This window comes from Eurosta solidaginis, chromosome 1 (genome assembly GCF_040869045.1).
Source record: "Eurosta solidaginis isolate ZX-2024a chromosome 1, ASM4086904v1, whole genome shotgun sequence".
NCBI lineage: Eukaryota > Metazoa > Arthropoda > Insecta > Diptera > Tephritidae > Eurosta > Eurosta solidaginis.
Genome location: NC_090319.1, coordinates 52,593,546 through 52,612,770, shown reverse-complemented (window position 1 = coordinate 52,612,770; position 19,225 = coordinate 52,593,546). Strand labels below are relative to the sequence as shown.

Sequence of the window (19,225 nt, the reverse complement as noted above, 5' to 3'; positions counted from 1 at the left end):
AAAACAAAATGCCGCCAGGTGACAGACGAATCGAGATAAACGAAAGTCCCTGAAAAAACGCAGGGAATTTTGCAATCGATTTTGGAGTAACTTCCCGCTGAGCTGGAGATATGAAACTGGAGCCGTAAGTCAGAACCCGGTGACAATGCAATATTTTATCCAAAAAAATTCCGCTAGGTGGCGCATGGATCAAGATATTAGGAAAATTAATTTTAATTTGGGAATCTTTCAATCCATTTTTAACTAACTTCCCCGTTACTTAGAGACTTGTAACTTAGCACATAGTTCGAGATCCGGTGACAATACAATTTATAGAAAACAAAGTTCCGCTAGCTGGCGTGCTAATTGAGATAACTACAAATGCCTGAAAAACGAGGGAAATCTTGCGATCGATGTTTGAGTAACTTGCCGATGAGCTAGAGACTTGAAACTTGGGCCGTGGGTCAGAACCCGGTGACAATGCAATATTTTATCAAAAAAATTCCGCTGGGTGACGCATGGATTAAGAAATCTACTTTTAAATTGGGAGTCTTGCAATCGATTTTTAACTAACTTTCTAGATATCTAGAGACTTGAAACCTTAAATATAGTTTAAAACTCGGTGACAGTGCAATGTTTGATCAAAAAATTTGGGCTACGTAACGCACAAGTCGAACTATTTACAAGATTAGGCCATACCTTCATGGCTAGCGTCCTGAGTGTTGCAGGCGTTGTAGAATTTCACCTCGTTGAAGGTATGCACGTCCTTGCATACTTTAAGGCGTACGCGACTTTCACCACGATTATTTTAGACTTTCAGACGTATGCGAATTTCACCACGATTTTCAGCTGTGCAAATTAAGTAGCTGAGAAACAAGGTGGAGTTGTGTTGTTTTCGCCAGTGTGATATTTCCACTAATTCTATTAAATCTTGCTATTTTGAACAAATAAATAAATATAAGAATTTTCATAAGAAGCTGGTCTGATCTACTTTATATGGGGTGCGAATAAAACAAAGTTTTTTCCACCTTGCAGCCCAACGTTTCGCTAAGATTTTCTTAGCATCTTCTGGGGCGGGACTGTGAAATTTATTTGAGGAAAAAATTACAAAAACAACAAATAATTAAATTATCATTCCCGGGAAGCCTGCCGGAATACCAAATAAAGCCCTGTTTTTCCATCTACATAAACTACAAAAACAACCAATAACAAGAAAACAAAGATGAAGAATTTTTACAAACATATGAAGTATAAGCATGGCGAAAATATTTGCAAGTATTTAAAGCATTACAGTAAGGAAAAAATTAAACTTTCCAAACAAAACGAGCAGCTTAAATTTCTGTTAGAATGAAAGAGATACGAGTTAACTCCAAACTACTTATCTTACACATTAAAAAATTTAACTACAAATACAAAATCCGAAAGAGTGAGACAACAAATAGAAAAAGCCAAAAAAATTTTTCTTCAGGAAGTTTAATATATAGAAATAACTCAAACAAACATCAATATCAAAACCGCGAAAAAAAATATACACTATGCACAACAACAATTACAACGGGCACTCACCGAACAAGAATTAAATGCGGTCATAACAAAACACAATTTTCTGAGTACAAAGATCGGGAAAGGTAAGGAAGAAAAATTAAGATCAAAACTAAACAATCTGAATAACGAAAAATTACGAAAACTAGGTATTAACATAAACAGCGATTGGTTCGTCAACAAAACAGATATTAATTTTCCCGAAGAAGTTAAGTGGCCCCTCTCTCTGGGGAGAAAATTCACATTACCAACAACCAATTAAAATTTCTCACCAATACTTACGATAGCTGAAATGGAACAGGTTTTTCAAACAATAGAGTATGAAAAGGAGAAAGAAGTTGCCAGAAGTAAGTTGAGCAATAGAATTCTACTTCACAAAAGAAATATACGTCACAGTCCGGCCGAAAAATTTATTTTAGAGACGTATAAGAAAACCAAAACTTTCCTTAAACAATATAAAGATGAAATAATTATTACGGACGCGGACAAAGGGAACAAAACAGTTGCTCTTTATAAAACGGAATACACTGATGAGATCAACCTACTACTAGGGGATAAGAAAACATACAAGGAAATTCGAAACGATCCAACCAATACACTTCTAAAGAAAAACAATAAAATTGTAGACGAGCTCTACAAAGCGAAACATATAAATATAAGAGAAAAACAACAATTGACGTGCTCAGCTGGCATAGCTCCCAGACTGTATGGACTACCCAAAATACATAAGCCCGAATGTCCGCTTCGTCCGATCGTAACGTCCACTAATGTCCCGTGCTATTACTTGTCTAAACATATTGGAAAAATTCTGAGAGGCTTAATATCAGAAAAATACAACATAAAAAAAATGCATATAAGCTAAAAGAAAGACTTGCTAATACAAATATATGTGACGAAGATGTGTTGGTGTCGTTTGATGTGGTGTCTCTTTTTTCGAATATACCGACTACTTTAGCGTCTAAGTTAATCATGAAGAAATGGGAAAATATCCAACATATGACTAATATATCGCAAAGCAAATTTCAGAGAATATTAGAGTTTTGTTTAAAAGACAATAACTATTTTGTTTGCAATAACAAAATCTTTACCCAAACGTTTGGTATGCCCATGGGAAATCCCCTCTCCCCAACTATTACAGACATAGTGTTGGATGAAATTATTAACAATACCCTTTTAGAGCTGCAACAACTACACAATGTACACATACAATTTTTAGTTAAGTACGTGGATGATATATTCGCAATTATTAAAAGAAAGGACGCGAAACTAATCTTAGACACACTCAACAAACACCATGACAGGCTAAAATTTACCATGGAATTAGAAGAAAATGAAAACATACCATTTTTAGACGTCAGAATATACAGAAGCAGCAACAAATTATTACTTAACTGGTACTCAAAACCAACAACTTCTGGGCGCCTAATCTTTCCTCACAGCCATTTAAATATAAAGTAAATACGGCTAAGAATTTTATACACAGGGTATTAACTTTAAGCCATCCAAAATTTCAAGACACAAATATTGAAATGGTTAAAAGAACCCTAAAGAAAAATAATTACCCTGATCACTTAACTTACAATATATTAAAACAAAAAATAACAGAAATAAATAGTATCCCGAGCCAATCTCAACCCAAAGATAGATGCAATGAAGCCAAGAAATATTTTAGTCATACATAGTCACACACATTCCCAGGCTCTCAGAAAATTTCGCGCATGACATTATCAAAAATCCTAATATAATACTGTTTTCACACAGACGGCTTATTGAATAATAAAGGCAGTTTTCTACATTAAGACGCTTATTGAGCTCAATCTTCCCTACAAAATTCGAATCTATTATTATTTCATTAGTAGCTAATCGAATGCCTAATGAAGTCAAAGGCACAATACAACTCTGTTGGCAGCGTTCCGCTTCCGTTTCCGCTTCTTAGTTTTCAAAGCAAATGTCATTGTCTGCATGGCGGAACGATACAAGGTGGTCGCATCGAACAGCTGATTATAACCTTTTTTATTTGATTTGATACATCAACTACCGGCGCAGTACGATTTTGACATTTGTCCATCGAATTTACAAGTACATGGAATTTTTTTTGTTTGTAGGTACTATGTCACCATGCTCCCACCTTGTATCGTTCCGCCATGATTGTCTGTCTCATCCTTCATACTAATCGAGCAGTTACTTCTGTGTTAAAGCAAAAAATTTACGATTTCATTAGCAGGTGAAATGAGATCATTAAGTTTCTGTGTGAAAACAGTATAAGCCTGACATACAAATCTAATTGCACGCTAGCAACGTGCTTTACTTAAACAAAAAGTGCGATTGACCAACAACAACAAAGTAACGTCGTATATGAAATAGCATGCAAGGGTAATAACAAAGAAGAATGCAACAAAATATATATCGGAACTACCAAACGAGCTTTATGCACTTGACTAGCAGAACACGGAGCTGATATAAGGAAACAAAGACAAGGTACAGCATTATCACAACATGCAATAACAAATAACCATGTAGCTGACTTTAAAAATGCGAAAATAATAGATATAGAGAGAAAGGAAAAAAACAGATACACGTTAGAGAGCCTACGTATTATACAAAAAAGGGATAAAACAATCAACAACAAGTAAAGAAGGTTAAGTTCGGGTGTAACCGAACATTACATACTCAGTTGAGAGCTATGGTGACAACATAAGGGAAAATAAGCATGTAGGCAAATAAACCGAGGGAAACCCTGGAATGTGTTTGTATGACATGTCTATCAAATCAAAGGCACTAAAGAGTAATTTATGAGGGAGTAGGCCATAGTTCTATAGGTGGACGCCATTTAGGGATATCGCCATAAAGGTGGATCAGGGTTGACTCTAGAATTTGTTTGCACGATATGGGTATCAAATGAAAGGTGTTAATAAGTATTTTAAAAGGGAGTAATTCTTAGTTCCATAGGTGGACGCCGTTTCGAGATATCGCCATAAAGGCAGACCAGGGGTGACCCTAGAATTTGTTTGTACAATATGGGTATCAAAAGAAAGGTGTTAATGAGTATTTTAAAGGGAGTGATTCTTAGTTCCATAGGTGGACGCCGTTTCGAGATATCGCCATAAAGGTGGACCAGGGTGACCCAGAACATCATCTGTTGGATACCGCTAATTTATTTATATATGTAATACCTGCCAAGATTTCAAGGGTTTTTTATTTCGCACTGCAGAACTTTTTCATTTTCTTCTACTTAATATGGTAGGTGTCACAACCATTTTACAAAGTTTTTTCTAAAGTTATATTTCACGTCAATAAACCAATCCAATTACCATGTTTCATCCCTTTTTTCGTATTTCGTATATAGAATTATGGCATTTTTTTTATTTTTCGTAATTTTCGATATCAAAAAAGTGGGCGTGGTCATAGTCGGATTTCGTTCATTTTTTATACAAAGATAAAGTGAGTTCAGATAAGTACGTGAACTAAGTTCAGTAAAGATATGTCGATTTTTGCTCAAGTTATCATGTTAAGGGCCATGCGGAAGGACAGACGGACGACTGTGTATAAAAACTGGGCGTGGCTTCAACCGATTTCGCCCATTTTCACAGAAAACAGTTAACGTCATAAAATCTATGCCCCTACCAAATTTCAAAAGGATTGGTAAATTTCTGTTCGACTTATGGCATTAAAAGTATCCTAGACAAATTAAATGAAAAAGGGCTGAGCCATGCCCATTTTGAAATTTTCTTTTATTTTTGTATTTTGTTGCACCATATCATTACTGGAGTTGAATGTTGACATAATTTACTTATATATTGTAAAGATATTAAATTTGTTGTTAAAATTTTACTTAAAAATTTTTTTTTTTAAAGTGGGCGTGGTCTTTCTCCGATTTTGCTAATTTTTATTAAGCGTACATAAAGTAATATGAGTAACGTTCCTGCCAAATTTCATCATGATATCTTCAACGACTGCCAAATTACAGCTTGCAAAAGTTTTAAATTACCTTCTTTTAAAAGTGGGCGGTGCCACGCCCGTTGTCCAAAATTTTACTAGTTTTCTATTCTTTCATCGCTGTATCTGTCTTTGGTAATGAATTATTGCACTTTTTCGGTTTTTCGAAATTTTCGATATCGAAAAAGTGGGCGTGGTTATAGTCCGATATCGTTCATTTTAAATAGCGATCTGAGATGAGTGCTCAGGAACCTACATACCAAATTTCATCAAGATACCTCAAAATTTACTCAAGTTATCGTGTTAACGGACGGACGGACGGACATGGCTCAATCTAATTTTTTTTCGATCCTGATGATTTTGATATATGGAAGTCTATATCTATCTCGATTCTTTTATACCTGTACAACCAACCGTTATCCAATCAAACTTAATATACTCTGTGACCTCTGCTCAACTGAGTATAAAAAGAAGATACAGACGAAATAGCCGCCACATACCTTTTATGTTTATAGTTTTAGTTGATGATGACAAGTGTGCCACTAATTATGGTATCGACAGTGTTTGCTTTTAAGTATTTTTTGTTTAAAATTGTTTTATTTATTGATGTAATAATCCACCATCTTCAGTGTAAGTGCAGTGTTTTTGTAATTTTTTCCTCAAATAAATTTCACAGTCCCGCCCCAGAAGATGCTAAGAAAATCTTAGCGAAACGTTGGGCTGCAAGGTGGAAACAACTTTGTTTTATTCGCACCCCACATAAACTAGATCAGACCAGCTTCTTATGAATAAACAAAATTAAACTGATCGGCAACAAATAATTAAAGAATGTTCACTTAGGAATTACTTAAATTACCAATCAAAGTTGCAATTGCCTTTTTGGAGGCAGCACTAAAAAATAAAAAGATGATAAAAAAATTTTAAGAATTACCTTTATATAAATGGTCCAAAAAATAGAAGGCAATTTTTAATACAGACATAGTCTTGTTGAATTTTGACTAAAAAACTTCAACAATAGCTCTTGTAAAAGAATTTTGGGATTTAAAATTATAAAGGTAGAGTGCGTGTTTAAATTTTAAATAATCAATTAGTTAATCCCATGTACATGGTTTGCGTTTGAAAGATTGCGCTCCACTTTTATAGTTTTAAATCCCAAAATTCTTAAAAGAGCTATTGTTAAAGTTTTTTAGTCAAAATTCAACAAGACTATGTCTGTATTAAAAATTGCCTTCTATTTTTTGGACCATTTATATAAAGGTAGTCCTTAAAATTTTTTTATCATCTTTTTATTTATACTTAGCGTGTTTTGCACAGAGAGTATATTAACTTTGAAGGATAACGGTTAGTTCTACAGGTATAAGGGAATCGAGATAGATATCGACTTACAAATATCAAAATCATGAGTATCGAAAAAAAATGATTTAGCCATGTCCGTCCGTCTGTCCGTCCGTTAACACGATAGCTTGAGCAAATATTGGGATATCTTCAAAATATTCGGTATACCGGTTTAGAATAGATTGGTATTGAAAATGTGTGAAATCGAACGATAACCACGCCCACTTTTTATATATAAAACATTTTGAAACACACCATAAACCTGATTATTTAGTAAATAATACACCTAGAATGTTGAAATTGGGCGTGACACCGCCCACTTGTGATAAAATCAATTTTGCAAATATTATTAATCATAAATCAAAAACCGTTAAACTCATCATAAAAAAATTCAGCAGAGCGCTTGCATTTACTATAAGGAATGCTTCGAAGGAAAATTAACGAAATCGGTTAAGAACGACGCCCACTTTTATATAAAAGATTTTTAAAGGGATCGTGGATAAATAAATAAGCTATATCTCTGCAAAAAAGAGCTTTATAGTAATTACATTTCTTTTCCCAAGCGGAATTATAACAAGAAATGGGAAAAAATCAAATTTTGTTTAAATGGGCGTGGCACCGCCCCTTTTATGACTAAGCAATTTTCTATGTTTCGGCAGCTATAACTCGAAGAAAAATTACCGGATCGTGATAAGATTGGGAAAATATGTGTATTTCCTTACAGCAGGAAATATTTCTAGAAAAAATGAACGGGATCGGTGAGGACCACTCCTACTCTTATATAAAAGAAGTTTAAAAGTGTTGTCGACTAGAATAATAAGCTATATCCTAGCGAAAAATAGTATTGTATCAATGATATTACACGCAGCATGTTTTATTGTAAGAGGAAATTAGGATACATTTTTTTTAAATGGGCGTGTAGAAAAGCAATTTATCTGAAATGAGCTGTATAATTGAAGCTCACGCTGAGTATATAATGTTCGGTTACGCACCCTTACTTGTTCTTTTTACTTTTGTCCATATTTGGTTTTTAGGTTTTCCACTCTTTCATATCTTTTCCTCGCACTTTCTCCAGTTTTATCTCAATTTCCTACCCCCACTTTCTTTCCTCTCCCTCATTTTATTTCTATTTATCGTCATCCACCATGGTGTGATGGTAGCGTGCTCCGCCTATCACACTGTATGCCCTGGGTTCAACTCCCGGGCAAAGCAACATAAAAATTTTAGAAATAAGATTTTTCAATTAGAAGAAAATTTTTCTAAGCGGAGTCGCCCCTCGGCAGTGTTTGGCAAGCGCTTCGGGTGTATTTCTGCCATGAAAAGCTCTCAGTGAAAACTCATCTGCCTTGCAGATGCCGTTCGGAGTCGGCATAAAACATGTAGGTCCCGTCCGGCCAATTTGTAGGGAAAATCAGTAGGAGCACGACGTAAATTGGAAGAGAAGCTCGGCCTTAGATCTCTTCGGAGGTTATCGCGCCTTACATTTATTTTTTTTTTGATTTATCTTCATTTCCTTCTTCTCCTTTTCTTGAATGCGATTTATCACAATAATTTTTCAAACAATAAGCTTGACAAGGAACTACCAGTGTAGCAAATTTCAGCAAATCACACTATACACTATTTTTATTTAGAACAGGTCGACCACTGGTCCACTTCCCGGATTGAAAAATGACTCAATTGTTATCAAGAGTTCAAACAGGTACCCTGTACCGAATTTTAATCGAATCGCACCATAAATTAAACTTTTTGGAATAGGTCGGTCCACTTTCCAGACTAAATTGTGAATCTAAAGTATCCTCAAATCCTCACAAAATGTCATCAAAACCGGTCTAGTCTAGTCAATCACAAACAACTTTTCCTATTTAAAAAAACGTTCTTAATGTCGTTTCATAGACACAATTTACAAAACAATTTTGAAAGTGGCTATGGTCTGGTAAAAAATTTTTTATTGTACAGTGAAGTAAAATGACCAAAAAAATACGAAAAATAGTTTCGAAATATGTGTGCTGAGTTTTCTGGATCAAAAGGGACAACCAGCAGCTTTACGGGTTCACAGTTTGGTCTGTATATTTGGAATTGTTACGTAATAACAATTTGTGTACAAAAGTATATTGTGGCGGATGTAATAAATATCGCTCATCTCTATACAACTCTTAGTCCCGCCACCATTAAACGTACTGCTGCAACAACAACGAAAGTTTAAGCCAGTGGTCACCAAAATTAAAGCTGTGGCTTTGATGGTAAGAGTAAAATCATCGTAATTGTGGTTTGTGTGTGGTCGTTGATTAACGAGCAACGACGTACGTCGTATGCACGTATGTTCGTTAACACTCAAAAAACAATTCGTAAATATGCTTGGAAAATATTGTTTTATTGCTTGAGTCTAACCAAAAAATTAAAATAAAATATTTTGCTGACATTAATTAATCGAAAAATTAATTTGGCGCATGAACGTTTGGATCATCTACTCTTAGTATGCGAGAAAGAGCGCAGAAGTAAATGTCAATGAATACAAGGTACACAACGAGACAATGTCGATACATTTGAGGTTAGGTTTGGTTGAACTGGCCAGTCCATGAGCACCTCACATAGACTGAATAAGTTCGTAGAGTTACCAGAAGTTTGTTTTAACGACCAAACTGAAAAACCCTCTCAAAAAATAGGACCCTTGTTATAAAATAACTCCGTCCTCTTTGTAAATACTAGAAGCTTCCTAGGACTTAAGCCACTTGCTGCTTCTAGATATGACAGCCCTAATAGCTGGAGTCATAGCCTGGCAGGCGCATGGCACGAGCACAGAACGTGCTTCATCGTTTCCTCCTCCAACCCGCACTTCCTATATCTGCTTTCACTGACCAAGCCTAAAGGCATGTGACGCCAGTAGGCAGAATACCCGTCATGAGTCTACAGTCCTCTATTTTTAATGATAAAAGCAATTTTGTTAGTCTAAGGTTGTAAGACCTACACAGAATCTTCGACACTTTACAACCCAGCACTTGAACCCACGCCTTTCCCGTTTGGTCGATCATGTGCACCTCTCGCCTTCGCTACATCAGAAGAGTATTCGAGAATTTGATAAGCGAATTATCCACGCTAGCGTGGTAGCAAGACAGTGAGGAAATCATAGCACAACGGCAGCTATAAAATAACGAGCGAACGAAACCAGGTCATTAGTTTGATTTTAACTCGTTGTAAGAAAAATACTAAGAATTTATATTGAAGTGTAAATTTGTACTCTCATTAATTTATTTATTTATTAGTCTACAAATTTCAGAATTGTTCAAACGGGAATACATGGAGAAATAATCAAATTCGTTCAAAATTATAGAACAAGACTCATATTGTGACACTCACTGACTAAAATTTTGAATAGTTTAATTTTCAGTCAAACCTGAAGACTTATAGAAATAGTTGAGCTTTTCCACATAGTTCAGGGAATTAAAACGCAGCGACTACACTGGCTAGGTTATGTTATGTGAATAAAAGACGACGCTCTGGCCAAGAAAGTATTTTTATCGGAACCCGACTATGGAAGCAGAGGAAGAGGGCGGCCCCTACTCCGGTGGAAGGACCAGGTGGAGAATGATTTAAATTCCCTTGGTGTAGTCAAATAGCGCCTAACAAAGAAGCGACTGGTACACCCTTTTTGGACGGTCATCAGCGTTAGTTTTAAGCGCCAATTAAGTAAGTAAGTTGAAATTTTGTATAATATTTGTCATAGGTCCTGGAAAGCTTCAAGAATTTTCTAAGAAAACCGACTTCTCTTTTAACATAGATCCTGGTTTTTAAGTTTGATCATTGAGCGAACTTCTGCCAAGATTACGAACTGGCCAGTTCAATACAACCTGAACCTCTTTCACTAAGAACCAGCATATGGTTGTAAGTTTCCTAAATGACTTGATATAGAATGTTTATCTCTATACTAAAACTATAATTTTATTCTCTTGAAATTCTACCAGCCATATTGTTTTACTTTTTTATCTTTGAAAGTATTGGCGCAAGTAATTGGCGAATAGTTTCTAATAGAAGCAACGACATTTTTATTATTTTTAATAATTTTGTTTAGGAACGTGCATAGAATCAGAAATCACTAATTATATCATATCATAAGTATGAAATAAAATAAGGTGGAGTTGAGAATACTAGAAGCATTTCTATTCATGCCATTGCCGCTAAAACCTGAAAGACCAACAATGCCATATATGTAGGTAGCTCGTTTGCAGCGATGTATAAATGTATGTATGTATAGAATTACGGGATTTGGTATATACTAAGTAGGCATTACATATTTCAGTATAAAAAAAAATAGATATCCATAAATGTGTTTAAGACCAGGTTAGCCAATGAGCCAATATTTATTGTATATGAAGACTATGTGGACATATCACCATCGTTTCGAGACAATTTTAGATCCCATTTAGAATTTTTTTGGATCACTTCGCAGTTTTACTTCAGGAGCACATGGGGTATTTTTTTAAGAATCATTTCGAGACTATTTCAGAACACATTTGGAACAATGTTAGGATCAATTTGATGTTTCGGCCCATTTACTGAATAATTTTTTGAATTTTTTTTAAATTTATTTTTTTTATTTCAGAACCAATTTGATCAAGTACATCAATCTGTTCCATATAAGCTGATAGGCATGCCCCTATTTATTGGATAACTAGAAATGTCCACCTTTAATTGAATGATCTGGTATGTCCTCTTCTTATGGAAAAAATTAATTTTTGTAAACAAAAAAAGAAAAATATTTAAAATGTTTTTTTTTTTTTATTTGAATGCCTTTATTAAAGCAATCTGATGCATGTTTCGGAATTTCAGTAATCAAAGCGCACCTAAGAAGTTTTGCCCTTCCGAAATCAACGTTAGCCCAACTGTGAGTTAGGGACCGATACAAAGACCTTTGCGGGGTTTAGATATTTGGCAACTGCAAAATGTGCAAATGGAAATATGTTCCGAAGGCCGCTGAAAGTCCTGTTGTGGAGCATTGGTTACTGATCAGATAAGGTATTTAGTTTTTAAGGTGCACATTAGCTCTAGAGGTTGTCTAAAAGCATTGTCTAGTGGTAGGTCAGCAGCTCAAACCCGTGAGCTGAACCATTGTATGGGACATCATTGTAATATATATATATTTTTTTCACGACGAAGTCGCATGACTTATGGTACACAAAGAACGGACCAAGATTTTGGTATAAGACGACAAGGAGTTAATTTACAAGCATATTTATTTGGATCCTTACAAGATTCGCGTCCTTTTGTATATGCTATTAATTTTATTTATAAATATTAAACTAAAATAAAATTTTAAACGTGCTCGTTAGTATTTTTGCTTACGAATAAATTTTTTTGAATTTGACAAATTTTTAAGTACATTTACTGAACTTGCAATACCAAGGCGAATTCAGTAACATGTGTTGTTATTCCAACAGCTGATTACTTCTTCTTGATTATTTGGCATACATCGGATTGGTACAACAATATGTCAGTTAAGCGAAATTAACGCAAAGTTTCTTTCCACTTGACATTCTACTGCTCGGCGAACTGGTTGAATTCGCTTTGCCATCACCTTGTATAGATTCGCTTTGCGCAATATCAGATTACGATACCCGTTATATACATACTAGCCCAAACCACTATTAATTCGTACACACTGAATTTTTTTGCTAAGGTGCTTTCACAGCGTCTTATTTCGTAAAAGAGCGATAACTCGATGTACTCACACGCGCTATTATTAAAGGTTATCTATTACTCTTTACTCTCAATTAAAAATATCGCCTCTTATTATACAGAGCAGAAAACAAAAACAAAAAACTGACTGCACCTCTTCACCGACGCAAAATTGTTCGACCACTATTAATTCGTACAATGATTAAGAACTGCCATAACAGTATATTTGAAAAAATTCATTAACAAAAAGCCGTTGCTCTTAAGTAAAGACTTGGTTCAAAAGACAAAGCACGTGTTGTTTTTTTCAATAAATTGTATTAGTTAGTATACGGTACTCGTGGTAAGCCGATATGTGCTGAAATTCGTAATTTAATAATAGAAACGGTAAAATCTGGAAAAAGTTATGCCAAAATATCATCAGATCTAAAGTTACCGAGATCTACTATACAAAGTATAGTACAAAACTACAAAGAAAGAGGGAGCTGAAACACTGCAGTCAAGAACAGAGGTCGTGTTTCTAAAATTACTGCTCGCGATACTCGTGTGTTAGACAACATAATACAGCAACATCGTCGGAGTTCTTTAAAAAAACATTGCGACAGAATGGTCAGATCGGATTGGAAAAACTGTGGGACGGGAATGGACGCGCCAGCAATGAAAAAACTGAGCTATTGAATTTATAAAGTAAGTTAAGCAAGCACTTATTCACAACTTATACGCATAACAGTTAAATCTTTAGGCCAAAGAAAAGCCCCTGTTGACAGCTTCACAAAAAAAGAGACGGCTGCTTTGGACAAAGGAAAGAATCTGCTGGGTTCCAAGACAATGGAACTCCATTATTTTTAGCGACGAGTCAAAATTTGATGTATGTTTGGGCGATGCAAGAAAAAGAGTCATTCGTCCAAAATTCCAGAAAAGTTCCAAAATTCAGGAAATGCAAAAGCTTGCTTGACACAATGCCCCAGCGGCTGCAAGCCGTGTTAAAAAATAAAAGCGACGTTACTCAATTTTAAAATAAATAAAGATCACTGTACGAATAAATAATGGTCGAATTGTTTTATCTTTTTGAAAGGTTTATTCAATTTGATTTTGCTTTTGTTTTATCGTGTTTTAATAAGCGCTAATATTTTAATTTTACATTAACGAAACATACGTAAGCTTTAATACGAGCATATTTTCAGGGTGTGGTATTTACCCTTTTATGTTATATGCTGCTGTGAGAAAAGTTTCTTGAGAAAAATGCTGGGTGTACGAATTAATAGTGGTTTGGGCTAGTACGTTCACGTATAAACGGGTAACAAATAAGCAATTTTACGAAACGAGTATCTCGATCACGAAAGACACTATGCGGTCTATGATCGAATGATCATAGCGCAATCAATTTCCTCCTTGATGCCGTTAAAATTGATTAATTTGAGCCTCAGGACTTTACAGACCAAGTCTAAATCGACCAGTAAAGTATACAAATTTGTTTTAGTACTTCTCAATTTTATTAGCAGACAGATGCACTGAAGAATCATTACATTGGGAACATCTAGAGCCAATTTACGATGTAGTAGGGTACTTTACATACTAAAAGGTATACACATAAATTAAACATCAGCCGGTTTATAGTAAAGTTGAAGCGTCGTCTCCCTGCCTTTCTTTTTCGATCGCTTATCACCAAAATAACACATTCGCCTACTCAAAGCTACAACGGCCGTTTGTAGAGAGAGAGAACAATGAAATGTACATAAATATGTTCAATGAGTTTTAAATATTTTTGCTTATATAGTATATACATTTTTTGTTTTGTTTGCATTTGTTATCGCGTAAATATTTATTTATTTCACAGCTGGTCTGCTGTTGCTGTCTCTTTCGACATTCAAAGCTTCTATACTATAACTGTTGCAATTGATAAGTGACAGCTCATATGGTTTTTGTTTATTTATTTAAATTTTTTTTTTGTTTTAGTTTTTTTTTCCTTAAGAATGACTAAATCTATAGTGGCCCTTTGTATTGAATTATCGCAAGTTAAATGTTAGAAAGCTTTTCTAATTATAAATTTCTAATTTAAATGTGGTTGTGGGGTTGTATTATTTACTTCTAAGACTTTTACGGCTCAATTATCCGTTCGTTAATTTCAAATTTTTTATAGTGAGTTCATGTGGACTCGGAGATGACACAGATAAGGGTTTGGGAAATCCCAATGCTATCACGATTCAATAGCTAGTACATCATATCTACGTAAGTATTAGAAGCAAATTTGTGATATTTATTTTAAAAGAGCTTAATTACGTAAAAATGCAATTTTCTAATGGCATTATCAGACGAGCTGGCAGATTAAGAATTGGTAACTCAAGCATCATATCAATTGTGTCACATCCCCAATAAACATTTAGACTTGAGTAACATAAGAGCTCAAGTTGAGAACTTGCATAAATCTCGTGCTTTGTTTCTCAATAGTGGCTGAACTGGGAAGTTATAGCGTTCTCAACAAAAGTGGAATTGTTTTTATGGCTGTCCCTATTCCTCCGGAAAATTCCATTCAACAATTTTCGAATTTTTTTGATGTTTTTTATTTCTGTTCTAGCTGTTTTTCTTCATTCTCTTTCACTTTGGGCAAAATACAATACTTCCGGGCGAATAGCCAAAAATACTGTTTCTACAGTTGAAAAAATGATTATTATTATTATTATTATTAATAGGTGTGGAAGCACTGCGACCTTTGTGCAGATCTATGGTGCAAGACCTTTCAGCCTAATTTTGTCTCTGGAGGCTTTTGATGTATTTAAGTACCTCTTCAGACTTTTTACTGAAAAAATGATAATTCTCAACTTGTTCTCAAATGGGATTCCTTCGTTGGTCTCCTATGTATGTATGTCCGGAAAATCCCATAAAAAAATTTTCGAATTTTTTCATGTTTGTTTATTTTATTTTGTTGCTGTTTTTTATCATTTTGAACAAAAAACTAAATTTCGAGGAACATCCCAATATACTGTTTTCCAAGTTGAGAAAATTATAATTCTCAAATAGTTCTCAAACGTGATTCCCTAGTTGGACTCCTATATCCGGAAAATCCTATACCAAAATTTTCGAATTTTTTGATGTATTTTATATTTTTTATGCTGTTCTTCTTCATTCTATTTCTTTTTGGACAAAAAAATTCCGGGCCAAATATTTTGTTTCTCAAGCTTTCGAAATTGAACTTGAGAGGCAGCCATACACTGTGACGAAGTTTGCCTACGTCATAGAAATTTGATGATGATTGGTAGCAGAGAGGTTCGTGTATCCCCTATTAAGCACAACTCTTTTTGTGGCGAGTTATTTAACCACTAGTCTTCAATAATTGCCGCTAGATAGGTCTAATTCTCCTTTGCGCACCTAGCCTAGAGAGTTACAAACAAGCATACTTACAAGTGAACCTATTATATTAGAGTGAAAAAAATAACTTAATTCTTGAGTGTAACCAAAAATTTTATCTCAATTATTGCAAATAAGGTCTCATAAATACTATATTTTTTAAAAAATCGACAAAGTTTATGAATTTGCTGAATGATTTTCGTAGTATGGACATTAATGATGTTTATATGTGTGTGCTAATTTTGAGCGATGAGCTGTGAGTTGCGCTACTTGTTAAGGTTTACAATGATCCGAACCCTGGGTGAAATAGGCGAATGAAACAACTGAGAGTCTAAAGCAGCGCAAGCTGAAGAACAGTCAATCAATTTATTTTAAAACGCTGTAAGTGAAATATGCGAGTAATAGCTGTGTGGTAAATCAAGAACATTTTGCTATACTAATTATTTAAGTTATTTATTTAGTATAGATTGTTCAGCGATTCTACCGATAAAAGAAGAGAAGGTCAAGAATTTCCTGAAATTCGTAACAATACATTAAAAACAGCTTATCGGTATTCGATTTAGTGTACCACAGTGATAGTCATACCAATTTTGTGTTGCGATTAAATTCAAATCACCTGAAAGAAAGAAATAAGAGAAAAATAGATGTAAGCATTTTAATAATACTTTTAAATACATTTCTTAAAAAGTTTTGTACTATGTGCAATGAATAGCTGATACGGCCTACCGATGCAAAGATCATATGAAAATACTTAAGAAAATGCTTTTCTAAAAGAGGGTCGGCAAACTCTCTCGAATATATTTTTACCACGAAAAGTTTCTCAGAAAAAACATTGGCTTCAATGATTAAATATTACTACATATACGTTCTTTAATCAAAATAGACAATCAGTCGGCATAATTATTATAAAATATACGTTTATATAAATTTTTTGTTTCTTCGGCTTGATCTCAAGACAACTGATTGATTAGTATTATGTTCAAATTCATGTGTATGTATTATTCAAAGTACAATAAAAATCAAATGAGATAGGGTTTGTATTTGACATTGTACATTTTAATGTCATTCTATTGATAGATTTTGTTGAAATCAATAGAAAGCTCATAGACAGTTAAGCGTGGAAAAAGATTATACATCACAGGTGCAGTATGAGTTACATATATCTGAAATACTTATTTAATATTATGATAATTATAGTATCTAATGGTGAATTGATTGTGATTTAATATGAAATAAACGGTTGAAGGCTGCTATAAAAGCTGGTTATTTTTCACGTTTTCTAGTCAATTTAGAGTAAACATGTTATGATGAATAAGATATTATATTTAGATAGCGAATAGCTCCTATTGAAGTTAAGCTTTCATGCAAGCAACGAAAAAAATTTTGACATAACAAGAAGTTTCATGAGCCCATGATACTTAGAACTTGTTCTACAATTAACATGCTTTAACTTCTTAGAAAACAAAATTGATATACTACTAGCCTTGACTTGCGACTCCTCACGTGGAAAATAGAACGTTGAATTATGTTGAAATAAAAATCAAACCTTGCTTGGACATCGAAATTGTTGGCATAAAACGAATGCAACTAGAGTAAAAGGATTAAATATATAACTGTTTCCAGGAGAGATTGTTGCTCCAGAAATAGTCCCAATATAATCCTAAAAACAATTCCGAAAAGTCCTAATAAAAATTCTGAAATAGTTCTGAGATAATCTAAACAGTCGCAAATTGATAACAAATACAATCCTGACTAGGTGCGAAGATAAGCATAAGTTGATAGGAAATGTTCCCATTAAACAATATCGACATGGTCCGTAAATTATTACGAAAGTCATCGCAAAATTATCCCTAAACGTATCGAAAAAAAATTTCGAAACTATTCCAATACGTTCTCAGTTTTTCTTGAAAAAATCCCAAACGATCGCATAGAACAATCATGTCATTGTTTGATCCTGCTCAACCCTTCGAAGATATAGATTAATTTCCATTATTTCAGCAATAACTATCAATATCAATCAAAATTCATTGTGTATTGCTATGCTTCCAGACATTTTTTGCTGTTCCTCACAAAATCATGTAGATCTTGGTACACTCTACAATCTTCAGATAACTTCTGGGTTGGGAAGTTTAAAGTCAGAGAAAATCGCTAGTGGGAACCTCGATAACTCCACTGGGGATTCTTCATGAGAAATTATGCAACTACGAAAACTTGTTTTCAGGAGAAAATGGATGGTAAGACAGTCTTGAATGAAGCGTTCACACTTTTCTTTGTTTTGACAGGTTACATCTTCAAGTGGTAGCATAAGTGCTAGAGTCAATAAACAACAAAATAGAGAATTAATGTCTAGAGTAGAGAACGTTTATAGAAGAAGTGCCATACATACATACTTTAAGCATAGACTGATGATAGTGGTCGAACCAGCCTTTTTCTTCAGAATTTTATTGCACTTTTCCAAATTTTCGTATATCCGGTGTTTCAACAAAGGACCATTCTCCCTTCGCAGAAATACTTTTCCATGCAAGCAGTTAAAGTATCTGCCCGTATTGTGCAATGGACGTTATCTTATCTCTCATGGAACTAGGGGTGGAGGAAGGATGGTTCAATGTGCTCTTATTCAATCGTTCTTATGGTCGAGCTTGTACCTTAACGGTGCTTGCTATCGGAACGTACCGGATCTATATCCAGCAAAGGCCCATCAACATCAAGAACACTCCCCATAACCTTCGGGGAATGTCTTTATGGCTACAACGACAACAAGGGGAGTAAAACCCACGCCTCTGTCAACCATGTTTTTTTGGTGGAAACCTACTGCAACTGTAAGTTTTCCTGTATTTCTGTTAGAGGATATCGATTAAAATTTGTTAGTGATCGCACCTATCGGATGGATGGAAGAACTGCTACAAGAAAAAGAAGGAGGGCCAAATATGGGGTCGTAAGGCAGTATAAATCATGAACCTCTTTAAAAAAAATTTATCACGAATAAATACACAGCTCTAGAATGCTGCAAACTTTAAGATAAGACTTCGATTATACATATGTACATCATCATATGTACATGTAGGGCTACTATAGGCCCAAGAAATGAGCTAACAAATGACTCGTCAAACAACTAATGAAAGAATGTTAAAAGAACTCAACAAGAAATAAATAACTGCTAAAAGCAAACCAAGTGCAACTTAAAGAAAACCAACGTAAACAAACAAAAAATATTGTAGAAAAGCAAAGCAATAATCAAAGACATACATAACAAAACAAAAAATGCCTAGCAATATACAGAAAATATTAAAAATTACAACTAACAGATGGCTCGTTTTGACTAACACTCAACTTGTCATGGTGCTGTCGATCATTTATCAACAATATATTTATGATTTTAAACTGTGAAAAATTGTACAACAAATAGCCGATAGTCATAAAT

General features: G+C 34.4%; 1 protein-coding gene across 16 annotated transcripts in view; it reads right to left on the bottom strand.

Moving 5' to 3' along the window:
* Positions 1-19,225, bottom strand: part of cic (Putative transcription factor capicua) — a 227,748-nt gene that overhangs the window by 147,741 nt on the left and 60,782 nt on the right. For 15 of the 16 annotated variants that reach the window (XM_067789532.1, XM_067789583.1, XM_067789605.1 and 12 more), the window contains one exon: positions 16,390-16,420. The exons of the other annotated variant lie outside the window; for it this stretch is intronic. The gene's annotated coding sequence lies outside the window, so the exon portion shown is untranslated. The remainder of the gene's footprint in view (positions 1-16,389; positions 16,421-19,225) is intronic. 16 annotated transcript variants of the gene reach the window in all.